This window comes from Rhea pennata, chromosome 10 (genome assembly GCF_028389875.1).
Source record: "Rhea pennata isolate bPtePen1 chromosome 10, bPtePen1.pri, whole genome shotgun sequence".
Lineage (NCBI taxonomy): Eukaryota > Metazoa > Chordata > Aves > Rheiformes > Rheidae > Rhea > Rhea pennata.
This window is the reverse complement of record NC_084672.1, coordinates 24,648,352-24,669,977: the sequence shown is the minus strand read 5'-3', so window position 1 is coordinate 24,669,977 and position 21,626 is coordinate 24,648,352. Positions and strand designations below refer to the sequence as shown.

General features: G+C 57.7%; 6 non-coding genes across 6 annotated transcripts; 2 read left to right on the top strand and 4 right to left on the bottom strand.

Moving 5' to 3' along the window:
• Nucleotides 1-2,263: 2,263 nt before the first annotated feature.
• TRNAM-CAU (transfer RNA methionine (anticodon CAU)) lies at nt 2,264-2,335 on the top strand. The gene has a single exon. It is a non-coding gene; the product is annotated as a tRNA-Met (tRNA).
• A 4,377-nt stretch (nt 2,336-6,712) lies between these two features.
• TRNAL-CAG (transfer RNA leucine (anticodon CAG)) lies at nt 6,713-6,796 on the bottom strand. Its single transcript has one exon. It is a non-coding gene; the product is annotated as a tRNA-Leu (tRNA).
• A 1,855-nt stretch (nt 6,797-8,651) lies between these two features.
• TRNAG-UCC (transfer RNA glycine (anticodon UCC)) lies at nt 8,652-8,723 on the bottom strand. Its single transcript has one exon. It is a non-coding gene; the product is annotated as a tRNA-Gly (tRNA).
• A 3,879-nt stretch (nt 8,724-12,602) lies between these two features.
• Nucleotides 12,603-12,674, top strand: TRNAM-CAU (transfer RNA methionine (anticodon CAU)). Its single transcript has one exon. It is a non-coding gene; the product is annotated as a tRNA-Met (tRNA).
• Nucleotides 12,675-17,041: 4,367 nt separating this feature from the next.
• Nucleotides 17,042-17,124, bottom strand: TRNAL-CAG (transfer RNA leucine (anticodon CAG)). The gene has a single exon. It is a non-coding gene; the product is annotated as a tRNA-Leu (tRNA).
• A 1,850-nt stretch (nt 17,125-18,974) lies between these two features.
• TRNAG-UCC (transfer RNA glycine (anticodon UCC)) lies at nt 18,975-19,047 on the bottom strand. The gene has a single exon. It is a non-coding gene; the product is annotated as a tRNA-Gly (tRNA).
• Between the last annotated feature and the right edge of the window lie 2,579 nt (nt 19,048-21,626).

Genomic DNA, 21,626 nt, shown 5'->3' with positions numbered 1-21,626 from the left:
AAGGGAAGGGAAGGGAAGGGAAGGGAAGGGAAGGGAAGGGAGGGGAGGGGAAGGGAGGGGAAGGGAAGGGGAAGGGAAGGGGAAGGGGAAGGGAGGGGACGGGAAGGGACGGGAAGGGAAGGGAAGGGAAGGGAAGGGAAGGGAAGGGAAGGGAAGGGAAGGGAAGGGAAGGGAAGGGAAGGGAAGGGAAGGGAAGGGAAGGGAAGGGAAGGGAAGGGAGCTCTGCGAGTCATCCTCTGGTGGTGGAGGGCAAATGTGTCAGGTCTCTTAAGACAGAAGAGAAAGCAGACCGTCCAAGAGCAGGAGCTGAAAAGGAAAGACTGCAAGGAAGCCAGGGACCCCAGTCTTGAAGTTCCAAGACAGCGGAAAAAAGAAACACGCAAATGGCACTGTGTGCTGGTGTCCGGCTCTAGGGAGCCCGAGAAAGAACTCAGGGGAGGCGTTAGAAGGGGTGAGCTATGTGGGAGGGCAAATGGTGGGGTGAAGGGAACTGGAGGGACGTAGGTGACTGGGGGGAAGGAGGAAGTTTTATGGCCGAGGGTGAACCGCTGTAGAGGTCTGCCTGTGCACACTTTTGTCTGGATGGTGACGATAACTCAAGTCACGAGGTTGAGGCTGACCCTGCTTGAAATCCAAGCTACTGCTCCAGGGATGGATAGGAGGCGTTTCCGTCATTTCCTTGGGCCTGGTGCAGTGTTAGGGGCAGCCATCAGGCTGTCAGGGGGCAGCAAAGGCAGGGCTGCGCCACAGATGAGGACGAGCTGGGAGCCGCAGGTGAGCGCAGCACAGGCAGTGGCTGGGCTCTTGGCAGTTGGACTCAGTCCTACAGCCGCTGATAGTGCACAGCGTTGACCCTCGAACGGCTAGCAGTTGACCGTAGAGCCACAGCGACCCCACACCTGGGTCACAGCAGTTCGGTAAGGAGGCCAAACCCGGGAGCCCTCGTTACTCTTGCCAGACTTGACAATGTCAAGCCTATTTCCATGTTAGCATGTGAAAACCATGGGTCCACTGTGCAATAGTTAGATGGATCAACAGGTCAGAGTGACAAGGGCCTAAGAGTGACATGAAAGACTTAATTTTCTCTCTCACTAACTGAAATGGAGTTAGAGCACCTCCACGGGTTCTCCACCACAAGGGACTGTGCCACGTTCGTTTCCTCCGCCTGCGACAACCCAAACCAGGCTGGCATAAGCTGTAAGTGGGGAGGGAGGGAAACAAGCCCATTTTCCAGGCCAGGTTTAAGCTGACTGTGCCCTCTGCAGCACTGCTCTCAAAGTGTCACACCCTCACGCATTCCTCCACCGTCTCACAGGTAAGGCGGCTTTCGCCCAGACAGTTGCTCACCTCCGCTAGGCAGGAACGGGCTTCCCCAGTGATCTTTTCCCTTCCCCTTGCACGAGCCAGAGAGGAAGCAGTGCCCACCCTGCTCCCGCTTCCAACATTAGTCTGCAGAAGACCAGTGCGGCTCCTGTGTTTGGTGAACACATGGCAGTTTGCAAGAGACAGAGCCATTCCCGGAGTGCTTCCGCGTGAGGAGGCATTCCCCCTTGGCAGCATGCCCTGCCGCAACCCAGGCACGTGGAACAGCAAAGGGCCAGCAGGCCTGAGTTGCTTTGGGGCTTCCGCCTTCCCTTGCTGCAGACTGGAACGCAGCTGCCCAAAATGTCCACGGGAAGGCAGCAAGAGAGCATGCATTGGCCTCTGGGGTCACACCAGGCCAGCTGTTCAGGGTTGGCCTGGGCAGCTGTTCCGAGGAAGTGTGTCAGCAGCTGGTCACCAGCAGAAGTGGAAGCCGCCTCTCCAGGGCAGAAAGCCACTGGGAGCCGTGGGCTGCCAGGGCTGGCCAAGCCCGCGCGAGGAAAGCACTGTGTGCAGGAGACGCGTGTGACTCCAGGTGGAGGGGAGTAAAAGCCTTTTCCTGGCCCTGAGTGCAGCAGACCCTCATCGGCTCGCTGGGACGCGGGTGCTCTGAGCACAGCACAGGCAGGCAGGCTCCCCCCTCACTCTGAGGTTTCTGCCCTCCCCTGCAGAGGCAGCTCAGCTGGGGCAAACACAAACACTCCCCTCTCAACGCTGCGCGTGATGGGCAGGAGATGGCGACAGGAGGGCAAACGAGGGAGGCTTCAGCCCAGGTTTTGGGCTTCCTGGGAAGACGTCTTTCCTCCGTGGGCAGGAGGAACAGAAACGCCACTGAACCCTAGGGCTCGTGGTGTTAGTGCCTGGGAGCAGCAGGGAGGGCTTCTGAAGAGCTGCTGCAGGAAGCAGAGTGGCGCAGCGGAAGCGTGCTGGGCCCATAACCCAGAGGTCGATGGATCGAAACCATCCTCTGCTAAGGCCCTTTTTCCCCCAGTCCCTCTCCCGGAGTGGTGGGGGGCTCTTGCTTTGGGCGCTTCTACCAGCACTCCCCACCGTGCTGTGCTCCAGGTGCCTGGCCAGGGGTGGGGGTGGCTCTTTCTGCTCCTCAGCCCCTTGCCGGTGCTGCTCCTGCCGCCTCTCTCTATTTATTTATTTATTTATTTATCCATCTGTTTATTTATGTATTTATTTATTTGTAATGCACTGGCTTCCATTTCAACATTCTGGTGCCAATGTGTTTGAAATGTACATTTTCCCACAAGGCTACTTAGCTCTCTCACTCTTAATTGACAAGGTCATCGGAGTTTTCAGTTGTGTCGTAAGAGCCGCTGAAATCCTGGGCAATCTCCCGTTTATCACCCGCGGACTTCAGATCAGAGCTACCGTTTTGTTGCTAGAAATGGTTTCCTGGCTGCAAGCCACAACGCGTTTCTGTGTATTGACAGGTTCTTCTTGCTATCTAACAGCAATGTACACTCCGTACCTATTGGCTCTCATCCTCCCACCTTCTCGTAGGTATTCAATGGCTGCTATTAGATCCCCCCAAAGCCTTCCCGTCTCCCAGCTGAACAAGGCCAGTTCCCTCAGGGGAACTTCCGCTCGCAGGGCCAGTGGCAGGACCTACCCTGACAGGCTGCACTGCCAATGAGTGCTTCGCCTACCGCACCTTAGAGAAGAGGCTAACAGAGGTGCGCTTGCTTAGCCGGCAGGAGACCATGCTCAGGAGGAACTTAAAGCCAGAGGCAGGTTCGTGACGGAACAGGCTGTGGCACAGCCTGACCGGCACCAGCAACATCATCACAGCCCTCACTCCTGCCTCCCTCCCGGCGCTTCCCTCCAGCTCACAAGGGTCCTTCCTTGCTGTTGAGCTTTGCCACGTCCCTGCAGACCTGAGCCTCTTCTCCCTTACGGGACTGTGCCATCTTCACGTTCTCCCGGAACTTAGCCCACCATTTCCTGAGCGTCAGCCATGACCTGTAGGGAGAGATGTCTCTCAGGGTCAGCCTGAGTCCCTCCACTGAAAGCACTCGAGAGATGACTTGCAGTGTCCTTCACAGCCAAACATCAGCATGGCTGAAGGCCATACGCACCGTGGCTCCAAGCTACTCCTAAAAAAGCAAGCCATGCAGGCTTTTGGCCTCCGCGATGGACTTGCTGGGCAAAACAGCTCCATTTGGGTCCACGTGGCTATGGAGACCCCCCCGAGAGGGACCGTTTCCTCTTTCCACACTGCAGGGAGCGGTCGCACTCTCTGGCCTCCTCTTCTTCTTGGTAAACCTGCCTTTGTTGCCTGGCCTCCAGGACTGCAGAATCAGGCTGTGGTGCTGCCTGAGCAGCATCAGCACCAGCAACGTCCTCACAGCCCTCACTCCTGCCTCCCTCCCAGCACTTCCCTCCAGCTCACAAGGGTCCTTCCTTGCTGTTGAGCTTTGCCACGTCCCTGCAGACCTGAGTCTCTTCCCCTTGCAGGAGTGTGCAGTCTTGACGGTTTGCCTGAGTTTACCCCAGAGTCTCCTGAGCATCTGCCATGACCTGAGCAGAGAGATGGCCCTCCATCAAAAGCGCTCAGGAGCTGACTGCAGGTGTCCTTCACGGCTAAATTTCACCATGGCTGATAGCTACGCTCGCCATCGGTGGGGGGGGGGGTGAGCTGAAGGCAGCCTGTGAGCTACAACTCCTCTCCTCAGGCTATAGTCACTAGTAACACTGTCCCATTCAGCACACAAGCTGCACCGTGCATCGTGTGTCCTCACTCACGCGCCTCTTCAGCCCAGACCAGAAAACTCTTGCTTGAGCTCGGAAAGAACCCGCTGCAGTAGGAAGCACCTCTCCATCCTAGTACTCAAAAGGGGTGACCCAATACAGATGTGCTTCCAGGAAGTAAGTACTGAATACCATCACTCTGGTCCCTAGTGTTGTTGCCCCCGTGTCTCAGCTGACCCTCACAGTGCTGTCCCCTTGCCTACTATCGGGCAAATCACCTGGGGTTAGACGAGACTTTGTCCACATTACGTGGCATGTCCCACAGTGACTCCACAGGTAAGGCAGCAGCTTTCCAAAGAAAATCCTTCACTGCTGAGCTCCAAGAGAAGGATCGCCCCTACCCTCGCTCCCTTCTCTTTCTCCTCTCCCAGAGTTTCACTGTCCACCTTCCTGCCACCAGACTCCTGAAATTTCTTCATCTCTGCCCTGAGAGCTTCCCAGTAGCCCTGGGAAGATTCCAGCTGCAGGCTTCTGAATTCATCATTGTTATCTAGCTTTTGTACACATTGATAAGTTAGTTCCTCCCGAGCGTGGTCTTCTCCTGGCTAAACAATCCCGGCTCTCCTAGCCTCTCCTCTACTGACAGACGACACACTTAGGAAACAACCCAGCCAGAATGAGAAAGAGAAGTCATCCTTCTCGGGCTGTCAGCATACGGTCCACCTGGACACTTCTGTTCTGCTCTGCACGCATTTAACAAGAAAGCCAGGAACAAAGCATCTCTGCAAAGGCCCTTTCCCAAATCGGTCCTTTCCCCAGGGCAGGCAGTGAGGTGGGATTGTCGCACGAGCAGGAAACTCTCCCACCACAGCCCTTTCTCCTATGAAGAAGCCCCCCACACAGAGACAACGTTTGAGCTCTAAAGCCCTAAAGATCGCTTCTTCCGCCAACGCATGAATTACGGGGTTTTAATTTAAAACAGTAACAGCAGCAAAGAATGAGAAAGTCGTAGAAAGCTTAGGTTGGAAGGCAGCTTGCAGGTCTCTAGTCCAACCTCCAGCTCAGTGCACGCCTAACTGCCCAGCACAAGTCACCTGAGGCTGCTTGTGCCCTTGTCCGGTTGAGGTTTGGAAACCTCAGTGCTGGACAATCCACCTGTTGTGGTGCAAAACCACGCTCACTGTGGTCTTTTTTCTCTCTCTCCCCCCCCCCCCCCATATCAAATCAGAACTTCCCTTGTTGCAATTTGCGCCCAGTGGCTCTTGTCCTTTCCTTGTGCACCTCCAAGAAGGGGCTGCTTCTGTCTTCCCTACAAACCACCTTTTACCTAGTGGAAGCTCGCGACTAGATGCCCCCCTGCCTCCTCTTCTCCAGGATGAACAAACCCAGCTCCTTCAGCATCTCCCTCAATCATCCCATGTTCTCGCACCCCCTGATGCCACCCTGCTTGCATCTCCTCTTCCTGACAGTGGCCCTTCTGAGAAGGTGACATCAGTGCTCTGAAATCCCGTGAGCCTGGGCTGTCCCTGCTGGCCTCTGCGTGGTAACAGACCGACATGCTTGTGCTGAAACCATGGCGGCGATGCCCTTAGTCCCAGCTGCCCCTCTTCCCAGTAGGGATGGCTGTGCTGGCAGCTGAGGTACTGCCGAGGTCAGGGATACCTTCTGGGTTGAAACCCCGCTCGTCAGTGCTGGATCCTGGACTGACACGTATAGCCTGTGCCACAGGGCCTGGAAGACAGAAAAGAGACCTCTCGGGGGGCTCTGCAGATTGGGGAGCAGAGAGCAGGGGAAGATCCTGGCAACTGGGGCAAGAAAAGGGTTGCACCAGACTCCAAACAGAGGAAGAAAGACTGCCTGGGCACCCACAGGCCACTCAGCCTCTCCTCAGTGCCTTGGAAGGCCACGGAGCAAGTCGTCTTCACTATGTCCGTCCACGGGTGAAGGGACAAGAGGGGACACTGCGTGGCTTGTCTTTAGCAAACCTTTGGACATGGTCTGCCACAGCAGCTTTGTATCCAAGTTGGGACGTCATGGTCTGGGTGGGTGGACCTCCACAAGGAGAAACGCAGAGTCTGGCAGCAGCAGGGCCTAATTGCCCTGCACTGGGGACTGACTGGGAGGGTAGCCGCTCTGCTGGACAGGCCCTGGTGGTCCTTGTGAGGGGTAGGCTAAGCACGGATTCGCAGTGCAGCTTGCCGGGCTGGGGCCTGCCCCTGGCGGGGCACTGACCCTGTCAGCAGAAGCTTAGGGGACAGGCGTGGTTTAGCCGGGAGACGGGAAAGCTTTGTGGGGATCCAGCAGTAGCGTTTGAGTCCTTAGGCTTTGTGGGGATTTAATTTAATGGCAGCCTTTGAGTAGGTAGAAAAAGGTGGAGGATGAGAGCTTATTAGGTAGGCAGGGGTTGAAATGGGTGTCAGCCCAGAGGCCCTGACCTCTTTTCTTTGGGGAGGGCAGAGGTGCAAGCACAGAGCCAGTTCAGGGAGCTCATCTGAGGTCACCTAGGATGAGCCTAGGGCCTCCTCCCCTTAGCTGCTTGACCAGGAGGCATGATCTTGGCTGAGGAGCACAGACTGAGATGAGAGGACAGTCCAGGCCTGAGGCTCTCCACTGCCAGTCTGGCCAGGGAAAAGACCAGCAGAGAGAAGCCTGTCAGGAGTAGGATTCGAACCCACGCCTCCCATGGAGGACTGCGACCTGAACGCAGCGCCTTAGACCGCTCGGCCATCCTGACCTCTTGGCCAGCCTTGGCCCTTTTCCCTAGAGCCGGCCTGAACCAGGGCAGGTAATTCAGGCTCCTCCTGTGCACGGGGCACTCAGAGCTGGCTGCTGGCAGCAACCCTTCCCTTGCGGCACTGGGGCTCCCGGGAGGCAAAGGCAGCACGTGGAGACATTTCGGAGCAAGGCGCACAGGGGCCCAAGGCACATGGTCACAAAACTTCCTCCAGCTGTGCCAGTGGGAAAGGGAATTCTTCAGTGGCAGAACCAAAGGACCTGTCGGCGGCAGGGGGTGGAGGGCCAGGATGCGCGCAGTCACCTCCTCCTGGCGACTCCTTATGGCTCTGCCACTGTTGTAAACCAGCAAGGACACCACAAGAGACTCGTGGGTCAGCAGGTCCCCTGCAGCGTGCTTGGGCGCCTTTGATTTCTTCCCCGCAAGACCCACTACACCGCAACGGCCTCAGGCACTGCCACCGCCTCTTTCTCTCTCCATGCACATGCCCGCCATTTGGTAAGCCTGGCTCTGTGCACAGGAGACTGCCTTTCTTTAGGCAGGGAGGCTGCTAGTCCTTCCTTAGGCAGGTGCACACCCCAGAAGACCAGAGGACAGCTCCATTCCACTGGTGGCCTTGAGGCTCACTTGCTGCTGTGGTGCAGAGGTGGGAGGAGAGCACAGCGCTCTCTGGCAGCTGTCGATTCGTGGAATGAGATGGACTGGAAGGGATCTCTGGAGGTCTCTAATTCAGCTACGCACCCCGAGTACGACTAGCGCCAAAGCTAGGGCAGGTGACTCAGTTCCAAATCCGTCCAAGGAAGGAGAGTCCAAGCTTCTCTGGGCTCCTGCTCCAGGGCTTCAGCACCCGCTGAGGCAGCTTCCCCCTGGGCAGCTCTCTTTCATTTCTTACCTCTTGTGTCTCCACTGTCCCACCCTTCCAGGGAAGGAAGGAACACAAACAAAAAAGACCACGCAGAGCTGTTGCTCTCTCAAGAAGGCTCGACGGAACCCAACATGAACATTCTGAATCCAAATTGCGCGTGAGAAGGGAAGGCTGAGAGTGAAATTTAAAAGGCCTTGCTCCACGGGTGAGGAGATGGCCCAGACACTCTGCTGAGAGAAGCCAAGGCGGGTATCTGAGGAGCGAGGATCAGGGCAGAGCGGAGGCTAATGCCTCCGCCCCAGGGCTGTGGGGACAGCGCCTTCCCTCTGTGCTGCTCTGCTCACCGCAGCCCTCAGGTGATCCCTGACACGCCTGCATGTCCCTGCTGTGAACGGCATGGGTGGGCTGCAGTGCTTTTGGCTCTCTCAGGACAGGCACAGACCCCGGTACAACCAGTGCAGCCTGGAGAGTGCCTCAACAGAAGTCCCTGGGTGGGTCTGTCCCTGTGGGAACCAGCAGCGGGGCTGGGGGATTTCCGCTCTTACAGGCCTGGGAGCAGGCAGAGATGCTTGGGGTGGGGAATGTGGAGCAGTTGCCAGAGGCTGTGTGCAGGGAGGGGTGGGGCAGGACTGACGTGGCTGCGGGAGAAGTGGGGCAGAGGCATGTGCCTGCCAGCGCTTCTGTCACCGTGATGAGCACAGCTGCCTGCCAAGCAGCTGGTCTCTGCCTGACTCCTGGTCCTGACTGTAGCCCCCATCCTCAACAGCCCTTCTGCTCCACTCGCTTGCATGCGCTTTCACCAAGGCAGGCATTGCTGAAGCCAGGGCTGTCTCTCCTGGGCTCTGTGGGGTGGCCCGTCCTGTCCTGCCTGTGCATGTAGTAAAGGGAGAGGCTCCTCCAGGGAATGTGAACTTGTTGGTGAAAGCTGGGCTCTTTTCTAGCAAGAGATGGAGGTGCCTCTGCAGGCGCCTGGAAGAAGAAAAGCGCGTGTGCGTTGGCCGGGAATCGAACCCGGGTCAACTGCTTGGAAGGCAGCTATGCTCACCACTATACCACCAACGCATGCAGACCTGCGCCTCCCCCCTGCTCCTCCCATGCACCATGTGACCCTCTCTGAGCATTCAGGACTCTCCCGGGAGTCTGAGAGGGGAGACTGATGCAGCAGCAGGAAAAAGAATAGGAAGCGGCATTTGGGGAGGGTCTTTCCCTTCCCCCATTTTTTTCTCCTGTGGCTGCAAAAACCTGCAGGTGTTTCTGCGGAGGGGGCCCCCCTTCCCATCGCGGAAGCATACACATCTCGGCTCAGGCTCCGCGGGAAAACGTGTCCCTTGGAAGAAAACCCACCCCTCCCCATAGGTGAGCATCCTTCTGTCAGCAAAGCTGTGAGCCTCTGCGGCTGCGAAAGCAGAAAGGTGGTTCCCATGCCGCATGGCAATTCTGGGGGAAGCTGAGGATGACTAGAGGGATGGAGGGTTCACTGGGCATGCTATGCAGCTGGTGGGACCGTGGCTGTGGGGCTTTGTCTAGGGCCGGAGTGTGCTCAGTCCAGGCAGCCCTGAAGGCGAGGGTACCCTGTCGCTGGCAGGATTTGAACGTGTGTGGGGCAACCTCCGTGGATTTCACATTCATCACCTTCCCCACTTGGCCACAGCTACCTACTCCAAACGTCTTGGCAGCAGTGCTCTCGTGTCCTGTGCAATGTCATCCAGCTTGTTGTGAGTTTCAGGGCCAGCCTGCACTGGGAGAGGGGAGTTTCCTTTCCATGCCTTGATCACACCACAGCTGAGCACCCACAAAGAGAGGAGCACATTCAGAGCACATTTGCCACACCTGGGACTCCAGGGGAGGTGTCTCACTTACCTCCTGGTGCCCGCTGTGAAGTGAGGTGGACTGGACAAGAGGCACCAGCAGGTGCCTAGCCCTGTGGAGGGAGCAGATCTGGGGGAGTCCCAGAGCTCCAGCTGCCTCCCCAGGGTGAGGAGTCTTTTCTCCCTGTCTGCCTCTGAGGCCTGAGGGCCCTAAGCAGCCGGGTTGGGACCTGCACTCTGAAGCAGAAGTGCCTGCATCCAGGTTGCAGAGGCGTAACCCCCGGGCTACGGCTGCAGCTCTCAGCGCCTGGCCATCGGGGTGGCATCTGGAATATGCTGACACTGGAGCACTGGAGCACTGGAGCGGAGCATGCTTTGACCTCTCCTCTGGTGTCTCCGTGGCTGGAGGGGAGGAAGGGAAGGGAAGGGAGGGGAAGGGAAGGGAGGGGAAGGGAAGGGAGGGGAAGGGAAGGAAGGAAGGGAGGGGAAGGGAAGGGAAGGGAAGGGAGGGGAGGCGAGGGAGGGAGGCGATGGGAGGCGAGGGGAGGGGAAGGGAAGGAAGGGATGGGAGGGGAAGGGAAGGGAGGGGAGGGGAAGGGAAGGGAAGAGAGGGGAAGGGAATTGAAGAGGAAGGGAAGGGAGGAAGGGAAGGGAAGGGGGGGAAGGGAAGGGAGGGGAAGGGAAGGGAAGGGAAGGGAAGGGAAGGGAAGGGAAGGGAAGGGAGGGGAAGGGAAGGAAGGGAAGGAGGAAGGGAAGGGAAGGGAAGGAGGGAAGGGAAGGGAAGGGAAGGGAAGGAAGAGAGGGAAGGGAAGGAGGGAGGGGAGGCGAGGGGAGGCGAGGGGAGGCGAGGGAGAGGAAGGGAAGGGAAGAGGAAGGGAAGGAAAGGAAGGGAAGGGAAGGGAAGGGAAGGGAAGGGAAGGAGGGGAAGGGAGGGGAGGGAGGGGAGGGGAAGGGAAGGGAAGGGAAGGGAAGGGAAGGGAAGGGAAGGGAAGGGAAGGGAGGGGAAGGGAAGGGAGGGGAAGGGAAGGGAGGGGAAGAGAGGGGAAGGGAAGAGAGGGGAAGGGAAGAGAGGGGAAGGGAAGGAAGGGAAGGGAGCTCTGCGAGTCATCCACTGGTGGTGGAGGGCAAATGTGTCAGGTCTCTTAAGACAGAAGAGAAAGCAGACCGTCCAAGAGCAGAGCTGAAAAGGAAAGACTGCAAGGAAGCCAGGGACCCCAGTCTTGAAGTTCCAAGACAGCGGGAAAAAAGAAACACGCAAATGGCACTGTGTGCTGGTGTCCGGCTCTAGGGAGCCCGAGAAAGAATTCAGGGGAGGCGTTAGAAGGGGTGAGCTATGTGGAGGGCAAATGGTGGGGTGAAGGGAACTGGAGGGACGTAGGTGACTGGGGGGAAGGAGGAAGTTTATGGCCGAGGGTGAACCGCTGTAGAGGTCTGCCTGTGCACGCTTTTGTCTGGATGGTGACGATAACTCAAGTCACGAGGTGAGGCTGACCCTGCTTGAAATCCAAGCTACTGCTCCAGGGATGGATAGGAGGCGTTCCGTCATTTCCTTGGGCCTGGTGCAGTGTTAGGGGCAGCCATCAGGCTGTCAGGGGGCAGCAAAGGCAGGGCTGCGCCACAGATGAGGACGAGCTGGGAGCTGCAGGTGAGCGCAGCACAGGCAGTGGCTGGGCCCTTGGCAGTTGGACTCAGTCCTACAGCCGCTGATAGTGCACAGCGTTGACCCTCGAACGGCTAGCAGTTGACCGTAGAGCCCACAGCGACCCCACACCTGGGTCACAGCAGTTCGGTAAGGAGGCCAAACCCGGGAGCCCTCGTTACTCTTGCCAGACTTGACAATGTCAAGCCTATTTCCATGTTAGCATGTGAAAACCATGGGTCCACTGTGCAATAGTTAGATGGATCAACAGGTCAGAGTGACAAGGGCCTAAGAGTGACATGAAAGACTTAATTTTCTCTCTCACTAACTGAAATGGAGTTAGAGCACCTCCACGGGTTCTCCACCACAAGGGACTGTGCCACGTTCGTTTCCTCCGCCTGCGACAACCCAAACCAGGCTGGCATAAGCTGTAAGTGGGGAGGGAGGGAAACAAGCCCATTTTCCAGGCCAGGTTTAAGCTGACTGTGCCCTCTGCAGCACTGCTCTCAAAGTGTCACACCCTCACGCATTCCTCCACCGTCTCACAGGTAAGGCGGCTTTCGCCCAGACAGTTGCTCACCTCCGCTAGGCAGGAATGGGCTTCCCCAGTGATCTTTTCCCTTCCTCTTGCACGAGCCAGAGAGGAAGCAGTGCCCACCCTGCTCCCGCTTCCAACATTAGTCTGCAGAAGACCAGTGCGGCTCTGTGTTTGGTGAACACATGGCAGTTTGCAAGAGACAGAGCCATTCCCGGAGTGCTTCCGCGTGAGGAGGCGTTCCCCTTGGCAGCATGCCCTGCCGCAACCCAGGCACGTGGAACAGCAAAGGGCCAGCAGGCCTGAGTTGCTTTGGGGCTTCCGCCTTCCCTTGCTGCAGACTGGAACGCAGCTGCCCAAAATGTCCACGGGAAGGCAGCAAGAGAGCATGCATTGGCCTCTGGGGTCACACCAGGCCAGCTGTTCAGGGTTGGCCTGGGCAGCTGTTCCGAGGAAGTGTGTCAGCAGCTGGGTCACCAGCAGAAGTGGAAGCCGCCTCTCCAGGGCAGAAAGCCACTGGGAGCCGTGGGCTGCCAGGGCTGGCCAAGCCCGCGCGAGGAAAGCACTGTGTGCAGGAGACGCGTGTGACTCCAGGTGGAGGGGAGTAAAAGCCTTTTCCTGGCCCTGAGTGCAGCAGACCCTCATCGGCTCGCTGGGACGCGGGTGCTCTGAGCACAGCACAGGCAGGCAGGCTCCCCCCTCACTCTGAGGTTTCTGCCCTCCCCTGCAGAGGCAGCTCAGCTGGGGCAAACACAAACACTCCCCTCTCAACGCTGCGCGTGATGGGCAGGAGATGGCGACAGGAGGGCAAACAAGGGAGGCTTTCAGCCCAGGTTTTGGCTTCCTGGGAAGACGTCTTTCTCCGTGGGCAGGAGGAACAGAAACCCCACTGAACTCTAGGGCTCATGGTGTTAGTGCCTGGGAGCAGCAGGGAGGGCTTCTGAAGAGCTGCTGCAGGAAGCAGAGTGGCGCAGCGGAAGCGTGCTGGGCCCATAACCCAGAGGTCGATGGATCGAAACCATCCTCTGCTAAGGCCCTTTTTCCCCCAGTCCCTCTCCCGGAGTGGTGGGGGGCTCTTGCTTTGGGCGCTTCTACCAGCACTCCCCACCGTGCTGTGCTCCAGGTGCCTGGCCAGGGGTGGGGGTGGCTCTTTCTGCTCCTCAGCCCCTTGCTGGTGCTGCTCCTGCCGCCTCTCTCTATTTATTTATTTATTTATTTATTTATCCATCTGTTTATTTATGTATTTATTTATTTGTAATGCACTGGCTTCCATTTCAACATTCTGGTGCCAATGTGTTTGAAATGTACATTTTCCCACAAGGCTACTTAGCTCTCTCACTCTTAATTGACAAGGTCATCGGAGTTTTCAGTTGTGTCGTAAGAGCCGCTGAAATCCTGGGCAATCTCCAGTTTATCACCCGCGGACTTCAGATCAGAGCTACCGTTTTGTTGCTAGAAATGGTTTCCTGGCTGCAAGCCACAACGCGTTTCTGTGTATTGACAGGTTCTTCTTGCTATCTAACAGCAATGTACACTCCGTACCTATTGGCTCTCATCCTCCCACCTTCTCGTAGGTATTCAATGGCTGCTATTAGATCCCCCCAAAGCCTTCCCGTCTCCCAGCTGAACAAGGCCAGTTCCCTCAGGGAACTTCCGCTCGCAGGGCCAGTGGCAGGACCTACCCTGACAGGCTGCACTGCCAATGAGTGCTTCGCCTACCGCACCTTAGAGAAGAGGCTAACAGAGGTGCGCTTGCTTAGCCGGCAGGAGACCATGCTCAGGAGGAACTTAAAAGCCAGAGGCAGGTTCGTGACGGAACAGGCTGTGGCACAGCCTGACCGGCACCAGCAACATCATCACAGCCTCACTCCTGCCTCCCTCCCGGCGCTTCCCTCCAGCTCACAAAGGTCCTTCCTTGCTGTTGAGCTTTGCCACGTCCCTGCAGACCTGAGCCTCTTCTCCCTTACGGGGACTGTGCCATCTTCACGTTCTCCGGAACTTAGCCCACCATTTCCTGAGCGTCAGCCATGACCTGTAGGGAGAGATGTCTCTCAGGGTCAGCCTGAGTCCCTCCACTGAAAGCACTCGAGAGATGACTTGCAGTGTCCTTCACAGCCAAACATCAGCATGGCTGAAGGCCATATGCACCGTGGCTCCAAGCTACTCCTAAAAAAGCAGGCCATGCAGGCTTTTGGCCTCCGCGATGGACCTGCTGGGCAAAACAGCTCCATTTGGGTCCACGTGGCTATGGAGACCCCCCGAGAGGGACCGTTTCCTCTTTCCACACTGCAGGGAGCGGTCGCACTCTCTGGCCTCCTCTTCTTCTTGGTAAACCTGCCTTTGTTGCCTGGCCTCCAGGACTGCAGAATCAGGCTGTGGTGCTGCCTGAGCAGCATCAGCACCAGCAACGTCATCACAGCCCTCACTCCTGCCTCCCTCCCAGCACTTCCCTCCAGCTCACAAGGGTCCTTCCTTGCTGTTGAGCTTTGCCACGTCCCTGCAGACCTGAGTCTCTTCCCCTTGCAGGAATGTGCAGTCTTGACGGTTTGCCTGAGTTTACCCCAGAGTCTCCTGAGCATCTGCCATGACCTGAGCAGAGAGATGGCCCTCCATCAAAAGCGCTCAGGAGCTGACTGCAGGTGTCCTTCACGGCTAAATTTCACCATGGCTGATAGCTACGCTCGCCATCGGTGGGGGGGGGGGGGGTGAGCTGAAGGCAGCCTGTGAGCTACAACTCTCTCCTCAGGCTATAGTCACTAGTAACACTGTCCCATTCAGCACACAAGCTGCACCGTGCATCGTGTGTCCTCACTCACGCGCCTCTTCAGCCCAGACCAGAAAACTCTTGCTTGAGCTCGGAAAGAACCCGCTGCAGTAGGAAGCACCTCTCCATCCTAGTACTCAAAAGGGGTGACCCAATACAGATGTGCTTCCAGGAAGTAAGTACTGAATACCATCACTCTGGTCCCTAGTGTTGTTGCCCCGTGTCTCAGCTGACCCTCACAGTGCTGTCCCCTTGCCTACTATCGGGCAAATCACCTGGGGTTAGACGAGACTTTGTCCACATTACATGGCATGTCCCACAGTGACTCCACAGGTAAGGCAGCAGCTTTCCAAGAAAATCCTTCACTGCTGAGCTCCAAGAGAAGGATCGCCCCTACCCTCGCTCCCTTCTCTTTCTCCTCTCCCAGAGTTTCACTGTCCACCTTCCTGCCACCAGACTCCTGAAATTTCTTCATCTCTGCCCTGAGAGCTTCCCAGTAGCCCTGGAAGATTCCAGCTGCAGGCTTCTGAATTCATCATTGTTATCTAGCTTTTGTACACATTGATAAGTTAGTTCCTCCTGAGCGTGGTCTTCTCCTGGCTAAACACTCCCGGCTCTCCTAGCCTCTCCTCTACTGACAGACGACACACTTAGGAAACACCCAGCCAGAATGAGAAAGAGAAGTCATCCTTCTCGGGCTGTCAGCATACGGTCCACCTGGACACTTCTGTTCTGCTCTGCACGCATTTAACAAGAAAGCCAGGAACAAAGCATCTCTGCAAAGGCCCTTTCCCAAATCGGTCCTTTCCCCAGGGCAGGCAGTGAGGTAGGATTGTCGCACGAGCAGGAAACTCTCCCACCACAGCCCTTTCTCCTATGAAGAAGCCCCCCACACAGAGACAACGTTTGAGCTCTAAAGCCCTAAAGATCGCTTCTTCCGCCAACGCATGAATTACGGGGTTTTAATTTAAAACAGTAACAGCAGCAAAGAATGAGAAAGTCGTAGAAAGCTTAGGTGGAAGGCAGCTTGCAGGTCTCTAGTCCAACCTCCAGCTCAGTGCACGCCTAACTGCCCAGCACAAGTCACCTGAGGCTGCTTGTGCCCTTGTCCGGTTGAGGTTGGAAACCTCAGTGCTGGACAATCCACCTGTTGTGGTGCAAAACCACGCTCACTGTGGTCTTTTTTCTCTCTCTCCCCCCCCCCATATCAAATCAGAACTTCCCTTGTTGCAACTTGCGCCCAGTGGCTCTTGTCCTTTCCTTGTGCACCTCCAAGAAGGGGCTGCTTCTGTCTTCCCTACAAACCACCTTTTACCTAGTGGAAGCTCGCGACTAGATGCCCCCCTGCCTCCTCTTCTCCAGGATGAACAAACCCAGCTCCTTCAGCATCTCCCTCAATCATCCCATGTTCTCGCACCCCCTGATGCCACCCTGCTTGCATCTCCTCTTCCTGACAGTGGCCCTTCTGAGAAGGTGACATCAGTGCTCTGAAATCCGTGAGCCTGGGCTGTCCCTGCTGGCCTCTGCGTGGTAACAGACCGACATGCTTGTGCTGAAACCATGGCGGCGATGCCCTTAGTCCCAGCTGCCCCTCTTCCCAGTAGGGATGGCTGTGCTGGCAGCTGAGGTACTGCCGAGGTCAGGGATACCTTCTGGGTTGAAACCCCGCTCGTCAGTGCTGGATCCTGGACTGACACGTATAGCCTGTGCCACAGGGCCTGGAAGACAGAAAAGAGACCTCTCGGGGGCTCTGCAGATTGGGGAGCAGAGAGCAGGGGAAGATCCTGGCAACTGGGGCAAGAAAAGGGTTGCACCAGACTCCAAACAGAGGAAGAAAGACTGCCTGGGCACCCACAGGCCACTCAGCCTCTCCTCAGTGCTTGGAAGGCCACGGAGCAAGTCGTCTTCACTATGTCCGTCCACGGGTGAAGGGACAAGAGGGGACACTGCGTGGCTTGTCCTTTAGCAAACCTTTGGACATGGTCTGCCACAGCAGCTTTGTATCCAAGTTGGGACGTCATGGTCTGGGTGGGTGGACCTCCACAAGGAGAAACGCAGAGTCTGGCAGCAGCAGGGCCTAATTGCCCTGCACTGGGGACTGACTGGGAGGGTAGCCGCTCTGCTGGACAGGCCCTGGTGGTCCTTGTGAGGGTAGGCTAAGCACGGATTCGCAGTGCAGCTTGCCGGGCTGGGGCCTGCCCCTGGCGGGGCACTGACCCTGTCAGCAGAAGCTTAGGGGACAGGCCTGGTTAGCCGGGAGACGGGAAAGCTTTGTGGGATCCAGCAGTAGCGTTTGAGTCCTTAGGCTTTGTGGGATTTAATTTAATGGCAGCCTTTGAGTAGGTAGAAAAAGGTGGGAGGATGAGAGCTTATTAGGTAGGCAGGGGTTGAAATGGGTGTCAGCCCAGAGGCCCTGACCTCTTTTCTTTGGGGAGGGCAGAGGTGCAAGCACAGAGCCAGTTCAGGGAGCTCATCTGAGGTCACCTAGGGATGAGCCTAGGGCCTCCTCCCCTTAGCTGCTTGACCAGGAGGCATGATCTTGGCTGAGGAGCACAGACTGAGATGAGAGGACAGTCCAGGCCTGAGGCTCTCCACTGCCAGTCTGGCCAGGGAAAAGACCAGCAGAGAGAAGCCTGTCAGGAGTAGGATTCGAACCCACGCCTCCCATGGAGACTGCGACCTGAACGCAGCGCCTTAGACCGCTCGGCCATCCTGACCTCTTGGCCAGCCTTGGCCCTTTTCCCTAGAGCCGGCCTGAACCAGGGCAGGTAATTCAGGCTCCTCCTGTGCACGGGGCACTCAGAGCTGGCTGCTGGCAGCAACCCTTCCCTTGCGGCACTGGGGCTCCCGGGAGGCAAAGGCAGCACGTGGAGACATTTCGGAGCAAGGCGCACAGGGGCCCAAGGCACATGGTCACAAAACTTCCTCCAGCTGTGCCAGTGGGAAAGGAATTCTTCAGTGGCAGAACCAAAGGACCTGTCGGCGGCAGGGGGTGGAGGGCCAGGATGCGCGCAGTCACCTCCTCCTGGCGACTCCTTATGGCTCTGCCACTGTTGTAAACCAGCAAGGACACCACAAGAGACTCGTGGGTCAGCAGGTCCCTGCAGCGTGCTTGGGCGCCTTTGATTTCTTCCCCGCAAGACCCACTACACCGCAACGGCCTCAGGCACTGCCACCGCCTCTTTCTCTCTCCATGCACGTGCCCGCCATTTGGTAAGCCTGGCTCTGTGCACAGGAGACTGCCTTTCTTTAGGCAGGGAGGCTGCTAGTCCTTCCTTAGGCAGGTGCACACCCCAGAAGACCAGAGGACAGCTCCATTCCACTGGTGGCCTTGAGGCTCACTTGCTGCTGTGGTGCAGAGGTGGGAGGAGAGCACAGCGCTCTCTGGCAGCTGTCGATTCGTGGAATGAGATGGACTGGAAGGGATCTCTGGAGGTCTCTAATTCAGCTACGCACCCCGAGTACGACTAGCGCCAAAGCTAGGGCAGGTGACTCAGTTCCAAATCCGTCAAGGAAGGAGAGTCCAAGCTTCTCTGGGCTCCTGCTCCAGGGCTTCAGCACCCGCTGAGGCAGCTTCCCCCTGGCAGCTCTCTTTCATTTCTTACCTCTTGTGTCTCCACTGTCCCACCCTTCCAGGGAAGGAAGGAACACAAACAAAAAAGACCCACGCAGAGCTGTTGCTCTCTCAAGAAGGCTCGACGGAACCCAACATGAACATTCTGAATCCAAATTGCGCGTGAGAAGGGAAGGCTGAGAGTGAAATTTAAAAGGCCTTGCTCCACGGGTGAGGAGATGGCCCAGACACTCTGCTGAGAGAAGCCAAGGCGGGTATCTGAGGAGCGAGGAACAGGGCAGAGCGGAGGCTAATGCCTCCGCCCCAGGGCTGTGGGGACAGCGCCTTCCCTCTGTGCTGCTCTGCTCACCGCAGCCCTCAGGGTGATCCCTGACACGCCTGCATGTCCCTGCTGTGAACGGCATGGGTGGGCTGCAGTGCTTTTGGCTCTCTCAGGACAGGCACAGACCCCGGTACAACCAGTGCAGCCTGGAGAGTGCCTCAACAGAAGTCCCTGGGTGGGTCTGTCCCTGTGGGAACCAGCAGCGGGGCTGGGGGATTTCCGCTCTTACAGGCCTGGAGCAGGCAGAGATGCTTGGGGTGGGGAATGTGGAGCAGTTGCCAGAGGCTGTGTGCAGGGAGGGGTGGGGCAGGACTGACGTGGCTGCGGGAGAAGTGGGGCAGAGGCATGTGCCTGCCAGCGCTTCTGTCACCGTGATGAGCACAGCTGCCTGCCAAGCAGCTGGTCTCTGCCTGACTCCTGGTCCTGACTGTAGCCCCCATCCTCAACAGCCCTTCTGCTCCACTCGCTTGCATGCGCTTTCACCAAGGCAGGCATTGCTGAAGCCAGGGCTGTCTCTCCTGGGCTCTGTGGGGTGGCCCGTCCTGTCCTGCCTGTGCATGTAGTAAAGGGAGAGGCTCCTCCAGGGAATGTGAACTTGTTGGTGAAAGCTGGGCTCTTTTCTAGCAAGAGATGGAGGTGCCTCTGCAGGCGCCTGGAAGAAGAAAGCGCGTGTGCGTTGCCGGGAATCGAACCCGGGTCAACTGCTTGGAAGGCAGCTATGCTCACCACTATACCACCAACGCAATGCAGACCTGCGCCTCCCCCCTGCTCCTCCCATGCACCATGTGACCCTCTCTGAGCATTCAGGACTCTCCCGGGAGTCTGAGAGGGGAGACTGATGCAGCAGCAGGAAAAAGAATAGGAAGCGGCATTTGGGGAGGGTCTTTCCCTTCCCCCATTTTTTTCTCCTGTGGCTGCAAAAACCTGCAGGTGTTTCTGCGGAGGGGGCCCCCCTTCCCATCGCGGAAGCATACACATCTCGGCTCAGGCTCCGCGGGAAAACGTGTCCCTTGGAAGAAAACCCACCCCTCCCCATAGGTGAGCATCCTTCTGTCAGCAAAGCTGTGAGCCTCTGCGGCTGCGAAAGCAGAAAGGTGGTTCCCATGCCGCATGGCAATTCTGGGGGAAGCTGAGGATGACTAGAGGGATGGAGGGTTCACTGGGCATGCTATGCAGCTGGTGGGACCGTGGCTGTGGGGCTTTGTCTAGGGCCGGAGTGTGCTCAGTCCAGGCAGCCCTGAAGGCGAGGGTACCCTGTCGCTGGCAGGATTTGAACGTGTGTGGGGCAACCTCCGTGGATTTCACATTCATCACCTTCCCCACTTGGCCACAGCTACCTACTCCAAACGTCTTGGCAGCAGTGCTCTCGTGTCCTGTGCAATGTCATCCAGCTTGTTGTGAGTTTCAGGGCCAGCCTGCACTGGGAGAGGGGAGTTTCCTTTCCATGCCTTGATCACACCACAGCTGAGCACCCACAAAGAGAGGAGCACATTCAGAGCACATTTGCCACACCTGGGACTCCAGGGGAGGTGTCTCACTTACCTCCTGGTGCCCGCTGTGAAGTGAGGTGGACTGGACAAGAGGCACAGCAGGTGCCTAGCCCTGTGAGGGAGCAGATCTGGGGGAGTCCCAGAGCTCCAGCTGCCTCCCCAGGGTGAGGAGTCTTTTCTCCCTGTCTGCCTCTGAGGCCTGAGGGCCCTAAGCAGCCGGGTTGGGACCTGCACTCTGAAGCAGAAGTGCCTGCATCCAGGGTTGCAGAGGCGTAACCCCCGGGCTACGGCTGCAGCTCTCAGCGCCTGGCCATCGGGGTGGCATCTGGAATATGCTGACACTGGAGCACTGGAGCACTGGAGCGGAGCATGCTTTGACTCTCCCTCTGGTGTCTCCGTGGCTGGAGGGGAGGAAGGGAAGGGAAGGGAGGGGAAGGGAAGGGAGGGGAAGGGAAGGGAGGGGAAGGGAAGGGAAGGGAAGGGAGGGAAGGGAAGGGAAGGGAAGGGAAGGGAGGGGAGGCGAGGGAGGGAGGCGATGGGAGGCGAGGGGGAGGGGAAGGAAGGGAAGGGATGGAGGGGAAGGGAAGGGAGGGGAGGGGAAGGGAGGGGAAGGGAAGGAAGAGAGGGGAGGGAAGGGAAGGGAAGGGAAGGGAAGGGGGGGAAGGGAAGGGAAGGGAAGGGAAGGGAGGGGAAGGGAAGGGAAGGGAAGGGAAGGGAAGGGAAGGGAAGGGAAGGGAAGGGAAGGGAAGGGAAGGGAAGGAAGGAAGGGAAGGGAAGGGAAGGGAAGGGAAGAGAGGGGAAGGGAAGGGAGGGGAGGGGAGGCGAGGGGAGGCGAGGGAAGGGAAGGGAAGGGAAGGGAAGGGAAGGGAAGGGAGGAGAAGGGAGGGGAGGGGAGGGAGGGGAGGGGAGGGGGAGGGGAGGGGAGGGAAGGGAAGGGAAGGGAAGGGAAGGAAGGGAAGGGAAGGGAAGGGAAGGAAGGGAGGGAAGGGAAGGGAAGGGAAGGGAAGGGAAGGGAGGGGAAGGGAAGGGAGGGGAAGGGAGGGGAAGAGAGAGGGGAAGGGAAGAGAGGGGAAGGGAAGGGAAGGGAAGGGAGCTCTGCGAGTCATCCACTGGTGGTGGAGGGCAAATGTGTCAGGTCTCTTAAGACAGAGAGAAAGCAGACCGTCCAAGAGCAGGAGCTGAAAAGGAAAGACTGCAAGGAAGCCAGGGACCCCAGTCTTGAAGTTCCAAGACAGCGGAAAAAAGAAACACGCAAATGGCACTGTGTGCTGGTGTCCGGCTCTAGGGAGCCCGAGAAAGAATTCAGGGGAGGCGTTAGAAGGGGTGAGCTATGTGGGAGGGCAAATGGTGGGGTGAAGGGAACTGGAGGGACGTAGGTGACTGGGGGGAAGGAGGAAGTTTTATGGCCGAGGGTGAACCGCTGTAGAGGTCTGCCTGTGCACGCTTTTGTCTGGATGGTGACGATAACTCAAGTCACGAGGTTGAGGCTGACCCTGCTTGAAATCCAAGCTACTGCTCCAGGGATGGATAGGAGGCGTTTCCGTCATTTCCTTGGGCCTGGTGCAGTGTTAGGGGCAGCCATCAGGCTGTCAGGGGCAGCAAAGGCAGGGCTGCGCCACAGATGAGGACGAGCTGGGAGCTGCAGGTGAGCGCAGCACAGGCAGTGGCTGGGCCCTTGGCAGTTGGACTCAGTCCTACAGCCGCTGATAGTGCACAGCGTTGACCCTCGAACGGCTAGCAGTTGACCGTGTAGAGCCACAGCGACCCACACCTGGGTCACAGCAGTTCGGTAAGGAGGCCAAACCCGGAGCCCTCGTTACTCTTGCCAGACTT